This window comes from Balaenoptera ricei, chromosome 4 (genome assembly GCF_028023285.1).
Source record: "Balaenoptera ricei isolate mBalRic1 chromosome 4, mBalRic1.hap2, whole genome shotgun sequence".
Lineage (NCBI taxonomy): Eukaryota > Metazoa > Chordata > Mammalia > Artiodactyla > Balaenopteridae > Balaenoptera > Balaenoptera ricei.
In genome coordinates, this window is record NC_082642.1 from 152,433,845 (window position 1) to 152,450,261 (window position 16,417).

The window sequence follows — 16,417 nt, forward strand, 5'->3', positions numbered from 1 at the left end:
TATTTTTCTTCATCAAGATGCATGACTCGGGCTTCCCTGGTGGCGCAGCGGTTGAGAATCTGCCTGCCAATGCAGGGGACACGGGTTCGAGCCCTGGTCTGGGAAGATCCCACATGCCGCGGAGCAACTAGGCCCGTGAGTCACAATTACTGAGCCTGCGCGTCTGGAGCCTGTGCTCCGCAACAAGAGAGGCCGCGATGGTGAGAGGCCCGCGCACCGCGATGAAGAGTGGTCCCCACTTGCCGCAACTAGAGAAAGCCCTCGCACAGAAACGAAGACTCAACACAGTCATAAATAAATAAATAAATAAATAAAAGACCGTGAATTTCTAAAAAAAAAAAAAAAAAAAGATGCATGTCTCTACAACTCCCTGAGGACTGACAAATAAATATCTGTTCTGCAAATGAGATAACACAGCCAAGAGGCAGGTTATAACATGGGATCATTGAAAGGAGGGATAAGTTCCAGGAAACAGCCTTAGGTTGTACTAAACAGCATCTCAAAACACATTTAACCAAAACCTACAGAGAGATTTTTTCTGAACCTCAGAGTGACCAACCTTTTTTGCAGCTCATGACATTTCTGTCAGCTGCCCCACACCTGACATCAACAAAGTAAAAACGTGCCAGAGCCTTCTTAACCAATACTGTTAGCTTAAATTTCCCATATATCTTTTCATTCTTTATCATTTTCTCCCTGTTTCCAGCATTGTGTTACTTTCTTTTAAGTCCCCAAGCCATGCTACTTTGTATGACTAAATCTTCATGCAATATGTCTGAACTTCCATGGAAGTTTTCTTTCAACTTCTCTGCTGCTGGAGTGTTATGGTGATGAAGATCTACTAATAATTATTAGCAAAATGGGATGGCAGGGGGAAAGGTACAGTTGTGAGGGAAACACAGGAAGGAATAATCCATAGAACAGATTTCTTTGTAGTAAAGATATCTGTAGATTTATGATATATTTTACCATAAGATATCTGATTCAACACAAATATGACTGGTAGCAGCATCATAATTGGGGAAACCCTCACTTAACACTTCCTCTAAAGTGGGAAGAATCATGGCCAAGTTCTTTCTGTCAATGACATCCAAGCTCTGAAGTGCTTCCACAGATAGGACCTACTCTGTCCAATTTCTTTCCTGATTGCTGTTCCCAAACTATTAACCAAAACAGCATACTATAGGTCAGGACCTATATTCTCCTATTGCCTAAAATAGTAAATTGTATTTTACTTCAGTAAGGAATATTTAAGGTGAGCAGTACAAAACATTATATTATATTAAATTGTCCACAGGAAACCATATGCTCACTTGGTTTAGAGTGAAGACGGCCTTAATGGTTCCCTCAGGTTGACTTAAGTTTAGACAACCTTATTCCTCACTCTAGGGTCTGGCCTCCTATTACTTAGAGCATTTTTTCTAGAAAACTTGTCATTGTAAATTCTTTCTCTGCCACTTTGAGAGATATATAATCTTTTTTAAAGCCTGTTGCTAGTTTTACAACCCAGGGATGTCTTTCTCAAGGACCTGGGAGCCATTCCCTTAAAATGTAATCATCAAGGAAGAGAGTGCCCTATCTCCCAGTCTCTGTTGGGAGGGTGGGAGCCTAATTTGATGGTCTTAATCACAGAGAAAAACACTTGCAAACTCAGGAAATAACTCAGTGTGCTCGACACATCCCATTGATCAACCTCCCTGCTAACTTCCTCCAGTATATTTCCACTAGCTCATCCCAGCCCTTTAAACACCCCCTGCCCTTTATTGCAGTAGAGTTGAAGTCAGACTTAGTTCTAGTCTCTCTCCCCTATTGCAATAGCCTTGAATAAAATCTCCCTAGCCTGTTTAACTTTGTACACTGCAATTTTTGCTTTGACAAGGGTTTATCATTTCTGTAACTCTGCTCTTCATGGAAAAAAGGTAAAAGCTCCTTTTCTTTCAGCTTCAAAGAGTTACTTATTTCACAATTAACAAAGGATCCATAATTTCTTCAGGGTATAATGTCTATAAGACATCTATTGCAAATTGCTGGCAAGCTGTTTGAGAAGTACATATATATTTGTTTATAGAGACCTCTACTGATATTCTTCATCATCATCATTATTCAACAAATAGTTATTGGAAATTATGCCTGGTCCTAGGGATGCACTGGGAAGCATGCAGACACAATCCCAGCCTGCAGGAAACTTCATTCCAGCATCAGCGTTACAAGGGTAGCAGTTTGGAAAGCATTAATATGCTTTTCTCTTTGCTCTGATCTTTGGAGACATCCCTCTGCTTGGGAGGGGAAATGAGAATTATATAAGGAAAGCAAAGAGATAGGCCAAGGTAACGTTCACCTTCATGCATTAAAAATGATGATTTCGCAGCAAGAGATAACCTTTCAGGCTGGGCTGCTGACCAGAGAAAGGACGCGCAGCTTTCCTTGTCTCCCCATTAGTGTATCAAGAGCCAGGCCTGGAGGACTAAACCATGGAGTGTTTATAAGGGAGACCTAGACAGGACCTGCCCCTTCTGGCCCTGGGGTAAGTGTGGTGAGGAGAAGGGAACCAAGAGGCAGGAGGTCAAAACAACTGCCTTGGTCCATTCTTGCTGCTATAACAAAAATACCATAGATTGGGCGGCTTAGATGACAAACATTTAATGCTCACAGTTGTAGAGGCTGGGAAGTCTGAGATCAGGGTGCCAGCATAGTCAGTTTCTGGTGAGAGCTCTCCTCCTGGTTTGCATCCATCCATTTTCTCGTTGTGTCCTCACACAGCAGAGGGAGAGAGAGGAAGCGCTGGTCTCTTCCTCTTACAAGGGCACCAATCCCATTATGGGGGCTCCATTCTCAGGAGCTTATCTAAACCTAACCACTTCTCAAAGGCACAAAACCATCACGCTGGAGGGTAAGGTTTCAACATATGAATTTGCAAAGGGGCACAAACACGCAGTCCAAACCTACAAACCAACAGGCGTGCTATCGTTCAAGTGAGGATACCCAGGACAGGGAGTTCTGGCTTTACTACGTGTGTCAGGCTATGAAGGAGCCACCTTACAGGCTGCCCCATATTCCAATCCAGGGCCCAGACACACCCTAAAAATTCTGGCAGCACAGAAAGCATGGTCATTCTGAAGGACGCCTTGAAGACCAGCTGTCCTGGGCCACACAGATCCCTGGCCTGGGGCCAGCTAGAGTGTCAAGCTCAGGGGTCTGCAGACAGCAAAAGCCAGCAAGGGAGAAATAGCAGATGTGTCCCAAAGGTACTGCCTGGGCCCAAAGAACAGACTGCAAGTTCACCAGTTCCAGGCAGGAGAACCACCACAGAGGGCAGAACACTAAACACACAACGCCCCTCCCACCCAAAGCCATTTTAGGCAAAAGACCAAGAGAGACTATTGGAGCAAATTTCACTTTAGGCTATTGCCTAAAGGAGCTCTTTAAACTCAACTGTGGCCTTTTAAATTAGATTGGATGAGACGATATAAACTGGACGGGACTAAAAGCAAAATTTTACCCAATAACCCGTTGGGTGGGCTCACGGAGGATCAGGTCATGCAGCCAAAATGAAGGCATCACATTTTCTCTGCAGCGAAATTGATGCCCCTGCACAACAGCCAGGCCTGGCTGCACACGGAGGTACACGTCATCCTTCCAGCAGCCCTCGGACGTCAGTGCTCTGCTTGCCCACATTTACAGATGAGGAGAGGAAGGCACAAGATGGACATAGACTTTCCAGGGCCACAGAACTAGTGAGTGGTGCATCAGGACCCAAACCCAGGTCAAGGCTGGGGGCCAGTCTAGAACCCATGCTTATGACCCATACCCTACACGGCCCCTGATCAGAGTACAGTTAAGCAAGAAGCCCACGTCATTAAAGCAAAAGGAAGATACCATACAAAGCTTTCATATCAAAGCATCAAGCAAAAGTGCTCTTCCAGCCAGCGAAGCTACATGACTTCAAAGTGCCTCGTGTCAGGTGACACAATCCGCCCTCAAAACTAAAAAACAAAAAACAAAAGCAAACAAAGAAACACAGCAGCAACAATAATTAAAGATGAGATGAGAACAGTTAAAGAGAAAAGGCAAGCTGGAAGAGGTTTCCTGTGAGAGTTGTATTTTGAGGGAAAGAAAGGGAGAACGATTTTTCTTTCCATGACTGGATCAAACTCTGAGGTCTGAGTAAAGAAATGACCTTGAGCCACAGCAGAGAATAATAAAAGACAATTTCCAGTAAGCATGCTAGCTCAAATTAATGATTTACTTTTTATTTTTAAACTCAATTCAGTAGAGATTTACATGCATTAGGTTACGGTGATTAACATTTGAAACCTGACCTTGAAATAATCTTTACATTGTAAATTCTTAATGATCAAAACAATGTTCTCAGTGATTAAAACATATTAGTAATTAATGATTAAAGGAGAATAATTGCAAATATACACTCCTAAAATCTCAAGGCTTTTAAACCATTTGTACAAATGACTGGACATTTTTTACATTTACAAAAAAAAAAAACCCTCCATCTGATTCTCATTTTCATCATCAATCCAACAACAACAAAAATGGTACTTCTCTGCCTCTTCTGTTGTCTTGCAAACTAGAAATGTACACAACTACCTTTGATCCCATCAAAGCCAAAGAAAGAAAATTGTCCCATAATAATCTGTAACATTAAGAAATAATCCCAAGAACTTTCTTAAGTAAGGTTAATAAAAGGTCAGTGGTTTTGATGATCATTTGTCTTTAAAAAAAATCACTTTGTAAAACAGTTTAATAACATATAGTCAGGACACCATCTTCGAGCTCCACCTAACAACCACGAGTGATGCTCAAACTGGTAACAGGACAAGTGGAACTTACCTAGCCAACTGGACTTGCCTGAACAATTTTTCCTGAGTAATAAGGTTTCAAGAAATAATTATATCTCATTACATAGAGAAAAAAATTCAACCAGGTATCGGTCCCGTGTATTTTAAGCAATCTTTCCCAATGCTGCGGCTTTCCTTAACTTGGATGCTCTTCCCTGGAATAGATTTCCTCCCGATAGAAGGAACCCGCAAATGTGTACAAGCCAGCGCTGACTGTGGCTTCCACTGGCCAAGGACCAGGACAAGGGCCTCTCAATGCACTGGCCTCCCAAGGGCTGATCACACCTAGCCAACTCTCTTGGAGAAGATGAAAAAGTATCCCCTACACTCTCCTTGTCTGTGAGGTCCCATCAGAAGTGACAATGTTTAATGGAAAAAAAAAAAGAAAGAAAGAAAGAAAAGGCAATTTGCTGGGGCATTTGATCTATGTAATTTCCTGAGTTGCCAAACATGACTTTTAGTAATTTACTTTATGTTGATCACTAAGATATTTTTTCAATATAAAGGAGCGATATTTGAAATGTTACCTATGTTAACTTTCTACTGCTGAATAACAAATTACAACAAACTTAGTGGCTTAAAGTAACACAAATGTATTATTTCACAGTTTCTGTAGTCCAAGATCCAGTACCCTTTAACAAGGTTCTTTGCTCAGGGTTTCTGCTATGGACTATGTTTGTGTCACCCCAAAATTCATATGTTGAAGCTCTAATCATCAATGTGATGGGACCTCTGGAAGGTAATTAAGATTAGATGAGGTCATGAGGGTGAGGCCCCCATGATAGGATCAGAGCCTTGTAAGAAAAGGAAGAGACCAGAGCGCTCTCTTTCTCTGCCGTGTGATTACAAAGCAAGAAGGCAGTCACATGCAAACCAGGAAGCGGGTCTTCACCACACACAGAATCCACCAGCACACTGATCTTGGACTTCCAAGATCTCGAACAGTGAGAAATATATGTTTGTTGTTTAAGCTACCCAGTCTATGGTATTTTTGTTATAGCAGCCTGAGCTGAACAAGACAGTCTCACAAGCCTGAAATCAACTTGTTAGCCAGGTGCATCCACATGTGGAGGTTCAATGAGGGAAAGATCCACTTCTAAGCAGCCTCGGGTTGTTGGCAGAATGCACTGCCTTAGAGCTATAGGACTGAGGTCCTCATTTTCTTGCTAGCTGCCAACTGGGGACCACTCGCAGCTACTTGAGGCTATACTCCAGCCCTTGCCACGCGGCCTCCTCCACAGGTCCCCTCACACTTCAAATCTACCTCTTCAAGAAGGACTTGGCCCCTGATTAAGTCAGGCCCGCTCAAGATAATCTCTTTGGATTAACTCAAAGATAACTGACTTGGAGTCTTAATTATATATTGCAAAATCCCTTCACTTTTATCATATAGCATAATCTAGTCATGGTATTCATAGTCCTGTCCACACTTAAGAAGGAAGGGGGATTACACAGAGTATGTACACCACGCAGCAGGAATCTGGGGCCATCTCACAATTCTATTCGTTTGGTTTTTCTGGAGAACCCTGACTAATACACCTGTTCATTCTGTGAGTTACAATTCGGGCTCCACAGTATGTCTCTCCAAATTCAATCTGTCCTTTATATTACCCACGTTCATGCAAGGGGCAAAAGCGGTAACCCCTTGGGGGTTTTTTTAATGGTCATGACATCCTAAAGAGCCCTGGCAGAGCTATATTACACATAACCTTGAGACTGTACCTGGTTTGTTTTAAACAGAATCCAGTGACTGTCTAGTCCCTCTGATGACACCTTTCTGCAGGCACAATATGTCTTAACCCGATGACATAGAGAGTGGAAGAAAATTTAAAAAACAAGGAATGCTCCTATTGCAGAGGATACAATAATAACTATCAGGTATTTTTAGCTGCAAATAACTGAAAACCTAACCAAAAGGGGCTTAAACAATAACAAAGACATGTTACTTCACATAACAAGAGACCTGGGGACAGGAGGTCTCCATACTCATAAGGAGTGTGTATTCTTTCCTTCACATATAAGGAAGGAGACAGGAGGTCTCCACATTCACAAGGAGTGTGTATTCTTTCCTTCTTTATGCTCTGCCATCCTCAGGGTGTTGACTTGGGATGACTCCCTTCATAGTCCCAAGGAGGCTGCATAGATCCAGGCATCATGCAGAGATGACAACATCTAGAAGCACAAAGGGGCTATTCCTTCTCACTTGCCTCTTTCAGCATTTTAGAATGGAGGCTGAGGAGATCTACATTCTGCTGTAAAATACAGTGAAAAACACCAATACTTCACAAAGTCTTCCAAAGAAAAGAAGAGGAAACACTTCCAAACTCATTCCACAAGGTCAGTATCACTCTGATACCAAAATCAGACAAAGATATTACAAGAAAAGAAAACTATAGACCAATATCCCATAGGAATACAGATACAAAAATCCTCAACAAAACATTAGCAACATATAAAAAGGATTATGCTCCATGACAAAGTGGGATCTATCCCAGGAATGTAAGGTTAGTTGATATGAAAATCAATCAATGTAATACACCTTATTAAGAGAATAATGGACAAAAACCATATGATTAGACATGGAAAAGGCATTTGGCAAACCCCAATACCCTTTCATGATAAAAACACTCAATAAAGTAGCAATAGAAGGGAACTTTCTCAACCTGATAAAGAATATCTCAAAAAGCCATAGTTAACATCATGCTTAATGGTAAAAGACTGAATATTTTGCCACTAATAGCAGGAACAAGACAAGAAGGCCCCTCTCACCACTTCTATTCAATATTGTACTGGAGGTTCTAGCCAGGGCAATTAGACAAGAAAAAGAAATAAAAGGCGTCCACATTAGAAAGAAGTAAAACTTGCTCTCTTTGCAGATCACATATATAGAAACTCTTAAGAAATCTACAAAATAAACTATTAGAGTTAATAAAGAGTTCAGCAAGGCTGTAGGATACAAGATCAATATACAAAAATCAACTGTATTTCTATACAGGGCAATGAACAATCCAAAAATGAAAATAAGAAAACAATTCCATTTACAATAACATCAAAAAGAACAAAATAGGTAGGAGTAAATTTAACAAAAGAAGTGCAAGACATATACAATGGAAACTACAAAGCATCCTTGGAAGAAATTTTTAAAGATCTAAGCAAGTGGAAAGATATTTCATGTTCATGGATTGGGAGACTTAATATAGTCAAGGTAGCCGTGATAGTCAGTTTTATGTGTCAGCTTGACCAGGCTATAGTCCCCAGTTATTCAATCAAACACTAATCAAGGTGTTGCTATGAAGTTATTTTGTAGATGTGGTTACCCTCTATAAACAGCTGACTTTCAGTAAACGAGATTATCTTAAATAATTCGGGAGGGCCTGATTCAATCAGTTGAAAGTTGTAAGCATAGAACTGAGGTTTCCAAGTAGAAGATATTCCACTTGTGGACTTCAATTTCTACTCATGTCCCAGAGTGCCACCCTGCTCTTTAGACACCCTGCCCTGCAGACTTCAGACTTGCCTAGCAGGCCCCACAACTGCAGGAGCCAATTTACTGCTCTGTGTGTGTGAGTACGTGTGCGCCTCCTACCAGTTCTGTTTGACTGATAGAACCCTAACTGATATAATGTTACAGTCCTCAAATTATCTACAGATTCGACACAATCCCTCTCAAAATCCTTGCTGGCTTTTTTGCAGGAACTGACAAATTGATCCTAAAAATCATATGGAAATTCAAGAGACTCAGAATATCCAAAAAAAATAAAATCTTAAAAAGAAAAACAAATTTGGAAGGCTCACATTTTCCAATTTCAAAATGTACTGCAAAGGTACAGTAATCAAGATAGTATGATATTGGCATAAGGATAGACATCTAGATCAATGGAAAAGAATTGAGAGTCCAGAAGTAGACCCGTACACTTACAAGCAATTGACTTCCAGCAGAGTACCATGACAATTCAATGGGGAAATTACAGTCTTTTCAACAAATGGTGCTGAGACAATTAGATACTCATACACAGAAGAATGAAGCTGGGGGACTTCTCTGGCGGTCCAGTGGTTAAGACTCCACACTTCCACTGCAGGGGGCACGGGTTCGATCCCTGGTCGGGGAATTAAGATATCGCATGCTGTGTGGCACGGCAATATAAACAAATAAATAAATAGAATGAAGTTGGACCTTTGCTTCACACCATATACAAAAATTAGTTCAAAATGAATCAAAGACCTAAACGTAAGAGCTAAAACTATAAAACTCTTAGAAGAAAACAGGTGTAAATTTTTGTGACTTTCAATTAGACAATGGTTTCTTGGATATGACACCAAAAGCACAAGCAATTAAAGAAAAAAAATAGATTGGACTTCATCAAGATCAAAAACTTCTGTGTTCCAAAAGACACTATCAGGAAAGTGAAAAGATACCCCACAGAATGGGAGAAGATATTTGCAAATCATATGTCTGCTGAGGGTTAGTATACAGAATATATAAAGAAGTCTTACAACTCAACAATAAAAAGCAAATAATCCAATTTAAAAATGGGCAAATGACTTGAATAGACATTTCTCCAAAGAAGATACACAATGGTCAATAAGAAACATGAAAATCTGCTCAACATCACAGGCACCAAGGAAATGCTAACAAAAAGCACAATTAGATACTATTTCATATTCACTAGGATAGCTATAATCAAAAAGATAGACAAAACAAGTGTTGGTGAGGTTGCAGAGAAACTGCAACCCTCATACATCGCTGGTGGGAATTAAAATGACGCAGCCACTTTTGAAAACAGTTTGGCAATTCTTCAAAATTCCACTCCTACGTATATACCCAAGAGAACCAAAAACACATGTTCACATAAGACCTCGTATAGAAATGTTCATAGCAGCAATGTTCGAATAGCCCAAAAATGAAAATAACCCAAATGTCCAACTGATGAATGAATACACAAAATATGGTATATCCTTATAATGGAATATTCTTCCACATAAAAATTAATGAAGTACTGATATATGCTAAAACATGGATGAACTTTGAAAACATTATGCTGAATAAAAGAAGCCACTCACAAAAGGCCACCTGTTATATGATTCCTATTCCATGAAATGTCCAGAATAGGCAAATCCATAGAAACAGAGTAGATTAGTGGTTACCAGGGGCTGAAGGGAGGGGAAGTGGGGAGTGACTGCTAATAGACCAGGTGTTTCTTTTGAGGGTGATGAAAATGTTCTGGGATTACATAGTAGTGATAGTTACACAGCTTTGTGAATATACTAAAAACGACTGAATTGGATAGTTTTAAAAGGTGAATTTTATACATAAATTGTATAAAGGACAGTGAGAATTTGAAGTTCCTAAGAGTGTTCCCCAAAGGATGTGAAGAGAAAGAGGAAGGGAAAGGAGGAGGAGGGGGGGGTGACATGATGAGAAGCATGGGTTTCTCTGGGGGCGGGGTGCAGTGGGTGAGAAAAGTTTGTTTTGCAGGAGAACTTATGGAAAGGAATCGGGAATCAAAGACAGAGGTCCAGGAGAAATCAGGAAGGGGCCTCAGGGAAGGAAGGAGGAGTGGAGGGGTTTAAGAGGAACTAAGAAGGGAGAGCAAAGCACTCCACAGAAGGGAGAGGAACCTGGGGAGGGATTTGGTGCCCAAGAGACTCAGATTGGACAGAAAAACATGTTTGAGGAAGAGAGTTCTTCTGGGCAAAAGAATGAGAGAAACAGAATTTTCTTAGGAGCCACCATGAAGTATATTCTTGGATCCATTTAAGATTCTTCCAAAAACTCTAGTAAGATGGAAACTCCTATTGGGATTGTGCTTCCTTAAACAGCACATCTCAGGCCACAGATGTGAAAACAAAACTTGTCAGGGACATATTATATCTAAACTATTACGAGTCCAAATTGATGGAATTTTACTGCAAAAATCATTTCGAAACAGATTCTTTACTCACTGCTCTTCTGAAAGGTGAGCAAATCAATCTCACTTCCTAGATGTGTCAGATGGGCAAAATTACACAACAAGAAATACAGACGAACTGACTCCCTGACAGGCCTGAATGGAAATCCAACCCACTGCTTCTCCATCCTAAATTCACTGTGCTTCAATCCACCATTTCTTTAAAGTTGCTCAGTACAACGTTGGACACGATTCCTCAAAGTCTCAAAGCCCTGCACATTCAACATCAATTTTAAAAAGATGTAAGACGTTGGCCTTTTTCTTTTTCCGTATTCAAAATACAGAATTTATGCTCCTGTAATCAGAGGATGTAAAAAACTGCAATGCTGTTTTGTAGTCATGGCATCGATCGTGAGAATTCACAATTTTGTGTCCGAGGATTTCTCCTATTTGATAAATGACTTCATTATTGTGTACTACTGTGTACTACTGGTTATTTGCTTTTCAGATAGATTACAGTTGTTGGAGACATCCATTAGCCAGCATTTATCCACATTTTAGGGATTGATTAAAGTGAATCAGTGTTTGGGGAACATAGAGGAACCACTTGTGCTCTGAAGACAATGAAGACATCCAGTAGATCCTTTGGGAAGAGAACAATAAACAAGAATCTGGGGCCACCTATTACTGTCATTTGTTTTCTGCAGGTTTACCAGTAAGCTCTTCACTTTTACCTGGAAGTAGCTCAGAAAGCAAAAAAAGTCAAGGGGAGAGTACAGATGCAATCTAATGTTATAATACAAGATCACCACTTAGATTGTGTCTCTAGTTCATCTTTGCTTTTGGTTTCCATCTTAATTTTTTAATTGGGGTCAGCAAACTTTTTCTATTTATTCACAGTAAATATTTCAGCTTTGCAGGCCTGAGGGTCTTTGTTGCAACAATTCAATCAGACTTTGTAAGAACAAAGCAGCCACAGACATTGTGTAAATGGATGGGTTTAGCTGTGTTCTCATAAAACATTTATCAAAAAACGAGCATCAGGCCAGATTTGGTCCATGGGCCATATTTTGTCAACCACTGGTTCACACTCTACTAGAATCAAAAGTCATGATTTATGCTTTACAATTGATATAACTGTTGTGAATGATTATATTTCATATTTCTCCTACTTCAGGCAAATCATGTAGCTTTTTTTCTCTTTGCACATTGCCAAATCACATGGCAATGTTATGTCACAGATTTGGAGGTGCCACATTTTAATGGGAAGGGAACGTGGTGATGTGGAGACAGATACACATCACTCCAAGTCTCCCCAACTCTATACTATGGCCTTTCTCCATCCCTCCTAGCTGCAGACACACAGTTGAGCTCCCAAGAATACGAGATGATTGGGAAGAGTAGAACAACTCTTGGGTAGAAGCTGCGAAGCGATTATAAAAACCCTCTGCATCTCTCCCACAGTCCTTAACTTCCTTCCCTCTTCTCCTTTTGGAGTAGGATTTTGCGTGGTAAGATTTGAGGAGGCGTGTTCTGAAATTAGGTGTGCTTTTCATTGGGAGCCAAGGCAGGGCCCCAGGGGTGTGAAGTGGAACACTGGCTTCCGCCGTGTGACAGCAGGTCACAGGTCCCTCCCTGTCTGCAAAGCCCTTTGGTGTGTGCTCACCCCGCCTCCCCCTGATTATAGATGCTGGAGAGGCTGCTTGTTTCCTTGAAGTCTTCTTATCCTAATTCTAACACGTTCTCTGTTTCTCCATCATCCACTCCAAAAATCTCACCTCAAAGGATCAGTCCAGCAGAGTGGGGCTTGCATTGCCCTGGCCACTCCCGCTCCAACCCGTGCAGCTCTAGACAGCCCCAGAACTCCTAGCGCCTGCTCTGCAAGCTTTCATATAAAAGGCCCCCCCTGCTTTGTCCTACTCTTTGATCTCTCTCCAGAAAACGTAGCTGTGACTCCCGTTTCCGCTGCTGTGTATCACTGGGGTGCTCTGGCTGGAGAAGCCCCTAATTTTTCAACAGGGAAACCACCTTGCGTATTAAGTTCAACCTTCACATTATCCCAGGCAGCCCGAGGTGTGCACAAATAACTTGTTATTAATAAAAATGTAACAGCTCTGATATAAAATTATTCTTTCAATAATTTAGAGTGGATTTAATGTTACTCCTGAAATAATGTCATTTTTTTAAATCAATAAATAATGATGCACTTTCCCAATTAAAAAAAAAAAAAAAGTTGGCTTCAAATGAAGGAGAGATAGTTAACTACTGTCCCACCACTCACAACCCAAAAAGCCCATGATACAGTTGACAGTTGTGGGAACTACAATTTTTACTGCTCATGAGGTGTGGTTTTATAGTTTCTGTTGTTCTCTTTTGAATTTCACTCAGGGATATATTTTCGGTAAGAAAGACATCAAGGACAAGCAAAGAATGTCAGCAGCCTCTGCATCACCAGGGAACAGAATGCTACCACGCCCCTCCTCAGAGCAAGTCAGCGTGCTAGAGAAATCTGCAAGCTGGCTATATTCATTATTCTTTACTTTTTTCCAGTACGATTATTTCAAATTTACTTTCAGGCATGCATCACCAAAAAAAAAAAATCAGACAGCTTGAATATGACTGTGTCCCTTATAAGCAGGGAAAGCCACCTGCAGATCAAGGCCATCACGTGATCTCTCCCTACTAATAGCATTCAAATACCTGTGAATTCCATTTATCATGATGTTTAACAAAATGGTCTTTATTTAAATGTATTTATGGTAGCACGTGCCTACTGAATTATCTGAGGAATACAGAAGGAGAACAAAATCAATACTCATTTTTTTAAAATCTGTACCATAAAATACATTTTTAAAATAATTTTCAATAATCACATTAACAATTTTTTGCCTGCAAAGTGAATAGTTTTTGAGATCATCACATGGCTGCTTTATTTAACATGTGGATAAATGTATTTATAAAAGTCACCCAAAAAAGCACTGTGTCATTTGCCTTATTTCCCTGCAAGATTTTTTTGTATTTTCCAAAAATCTGAGTCCACTCATGGGATGTGTCGTTATATCAGATGTATGTATATCTATACAGCCTGGATGTGAATGTCATCCATTATATGTGTGGTGGGTTGAAGGGTGTTGAAAGGGATCAGAATATGCCACCCCAAAATACGCCACTTTGGCATAAGGACTCTTTTGCACTGAAGGCAACTGAGACACAGCAGATGCAGGAGGAACTCTCTGCCCTCCTCCTTTGTGCCTAAAATCAGGGCATAAACTTCCATTTGTAAAGGTGTCCTCCCCCGTCCCCCATACCAGGAAGAGGAGAACAACTCTCAATCCCCAGAGATTCCTATCACTGGAGATTGCCAACTTGGTCTGCATAACAAACCTTACTAAATAACCCTTATCTTCCATTAGTTTCCCCAAACATTTACCTTCCCACAATTTACCCTCCCCCCAGAAGTACAAACCCCTTTTCCTTTGTCTAGTCTTTTCTCTACAGTATATCACCTTTTAAAAAAAAATGACATAAAAGCTCTGAAACCTAACTACATTTTGGAGTTTTCATTTCTCTTCTGTGTGGTCCTTATGTTAGGGAGAACACTGACTGAAACCGCCCGCCCTGGCCAGGCAAAGACAGCAACAATTTGCATGAGTTATTTTATGACAGGAGATCCTAATGAGGAACACGGAACTAACAAGCCAACACGAACCGGAAGAATACGGGAAAGGTCAAAAGAAGAGAGGAGATGCCAGTCCATATGTCCTACCAACCTCCCAGAATCCTTCTCACTGGAATCCATCTTGGCTGAGCGGTTGCGTGTGCCATCAGAAAGGACCCTGAGTCAGAATGATTGGCCAGAGACAACCCAGAAACTAATCCCATCACCATAAAACCTGAGACTTCGAGCCACGTGGCAGAGCAATCCTCCTAGGTTCCCTTACCCTGCTGTTCTCCTCCTGGGCGCCCCTTCCCAACAAAGTCTCTTGCTTCGTCAGCACGTGTGTCTCCTCAGACAATTCGTTTCCAAGTGTTAGACAAGAGCCCATTCTCGGGCCCTGGAAGGGGTCCCCCTTCCTGCAACACTTATATGCAGGCAAAGTAAATCTTTCTCCTGTTGGTCTGTCTATTGCCAGTTAATTTGCAAGCCTCAGACACTGAACCTAAGAGAGTAGAGGAAACGTTTTTCCCTCCTCTACTGTGTCCTCACCGCCCCCTCATAAGAAAGGTCCAAGTCCTAAGCGCCAGTACCTATGAATATGACTTTATTTGGGAATAGGGTTTTTATAGATGTAATTATGTGAAGGATCTCAAGATGAGATCACCCTAGATTAACCAGGTGTACCCTCAATCCAATGCCAAGTCCTTTTAATGGAAAAGAAGCAGAAGCAGATACACAGAGAGACACAGGGAGGTGATGTTGGCCCTAGCAGCAGAGATTAAGGTGATGCTGCTACAAGCCAGGGAACCCCAACGATTGCCAGCAACCGCAGAAGCAAGGAGAGAGACCTGGAACAGATTCTGCCCTAGAGCCTCCAGAAGGAACCAACTCTGCTGACACCTTGATTTCAGACTTCCAGCCTCCAGGACTCCTTCCTTCCTCTAGGACTTCCGACTTCCAGCCTCCAGGACTCCTTCCTTCCTCCAGGACTTCCGACTTCCAGCCTCTAGGACTCCTTCCTTCCAGGACTTCAGACTTCCAGCCTCCAGGACTCCTTCCTTCCTCCAGGACTTCTGACTGCCAGCCTCCAATATTCTTTATTGAGAGAATAAAATTCTATTGTTTTTAAGCCACCAAGTTTGTGGTAATTTGTTACAGCAGCCGCAGGAAACTAAAACATATGTGTTGGGGCAAGAAAAAAAAAAAAAGTGTTGCCGCAGCGCAGATCATACTTGCTCTAGGTTTTAAGGGAGGGAAAGAACAGGACCTCATTATTGTTAGTCCAGGCCCTGGGAGGAGAGCAGATGTGTTAGGGCCAAAAGAGCCTGTCTGCGGTTGGAGCACGCCCAGTGTGATACCGAATACCAGGTACCAAATACCTGGTAAAGTGAGTGCAAGACACCAGGTAAAGAACTAAGCCTTGTTCAAAACCAGTTACCAGGAGACGGAACTCTCCAACAGAACCACCAAAGAAAGTACATATTTGATTAGATCTAGAGCAGGAGTCAGCAAACTTTTTCTGTAAAGGGTCAGATAGTAAATATTTTCAGCTTTGTGAGCCATCTGGTCTCTGTCACAACTACTCAACTCCGCTGTTGTAAACTCTGCCATAGACAATCGGTAAACAAAGAGATCCAGCTGTGTTACAATAAAACTTCTTTAACATACTCCTGGGTATATACCCAAAGAAAGTGAAAGGAGATGTTCAAACAGATACTTTCATATCCAAGTTCACAGCAGTGTTACACACAAGAGCCAAGAGGTAGAAACATCCCAAGTGTCCATCAACTGATTAATAGATAAACAAAATATGGTATATACAGACAGCAGAATATTATTCAGCCATAAAAAAGAAGGAAATCCTGTCACATACTACGACATGGAGGAACCTTAAGGACACGATGCTGAGTGAAATAAGCCAGACACAAAAGGACAAATACTGCTTGATTCTACTTACATGAGGTATCTAAAGGAGTCGAACTCTTAGAAACAAAAGTAGCATGGTGGTTCCAGAGGCA

At 41.2% G+C, this 16,417-nt stretch overlaps 1 protein-coding gene across 35 annotated transcripts in view; it reads right to left on the bottom strand.

Annotated features, from left to right (window-relative positions):
- Positions 1 to 16,417, bottom strand: part of SETD4 (SET domain containing 4) — a 459,131-nt gene that overhangs the window by 398,836 nt on the left and 43,878 nt on the right. The window contains exon 13 of one of the 35 annotated variants that reach the window (XR_009502995.1): positions 15,090 to 15,494. The exons of the other annotated variants lie outside the window; for them this stretch is intronic. The gene's annotated coding sequence lies outside the window, so the exon portion shown is untranslated. Of the gene's footprint in view, positions 1 to 15,089; positions 15,495 to 16,417 lie in introns of those variants that run through there. 35 annotated transcript variants of the gene reach the window in all.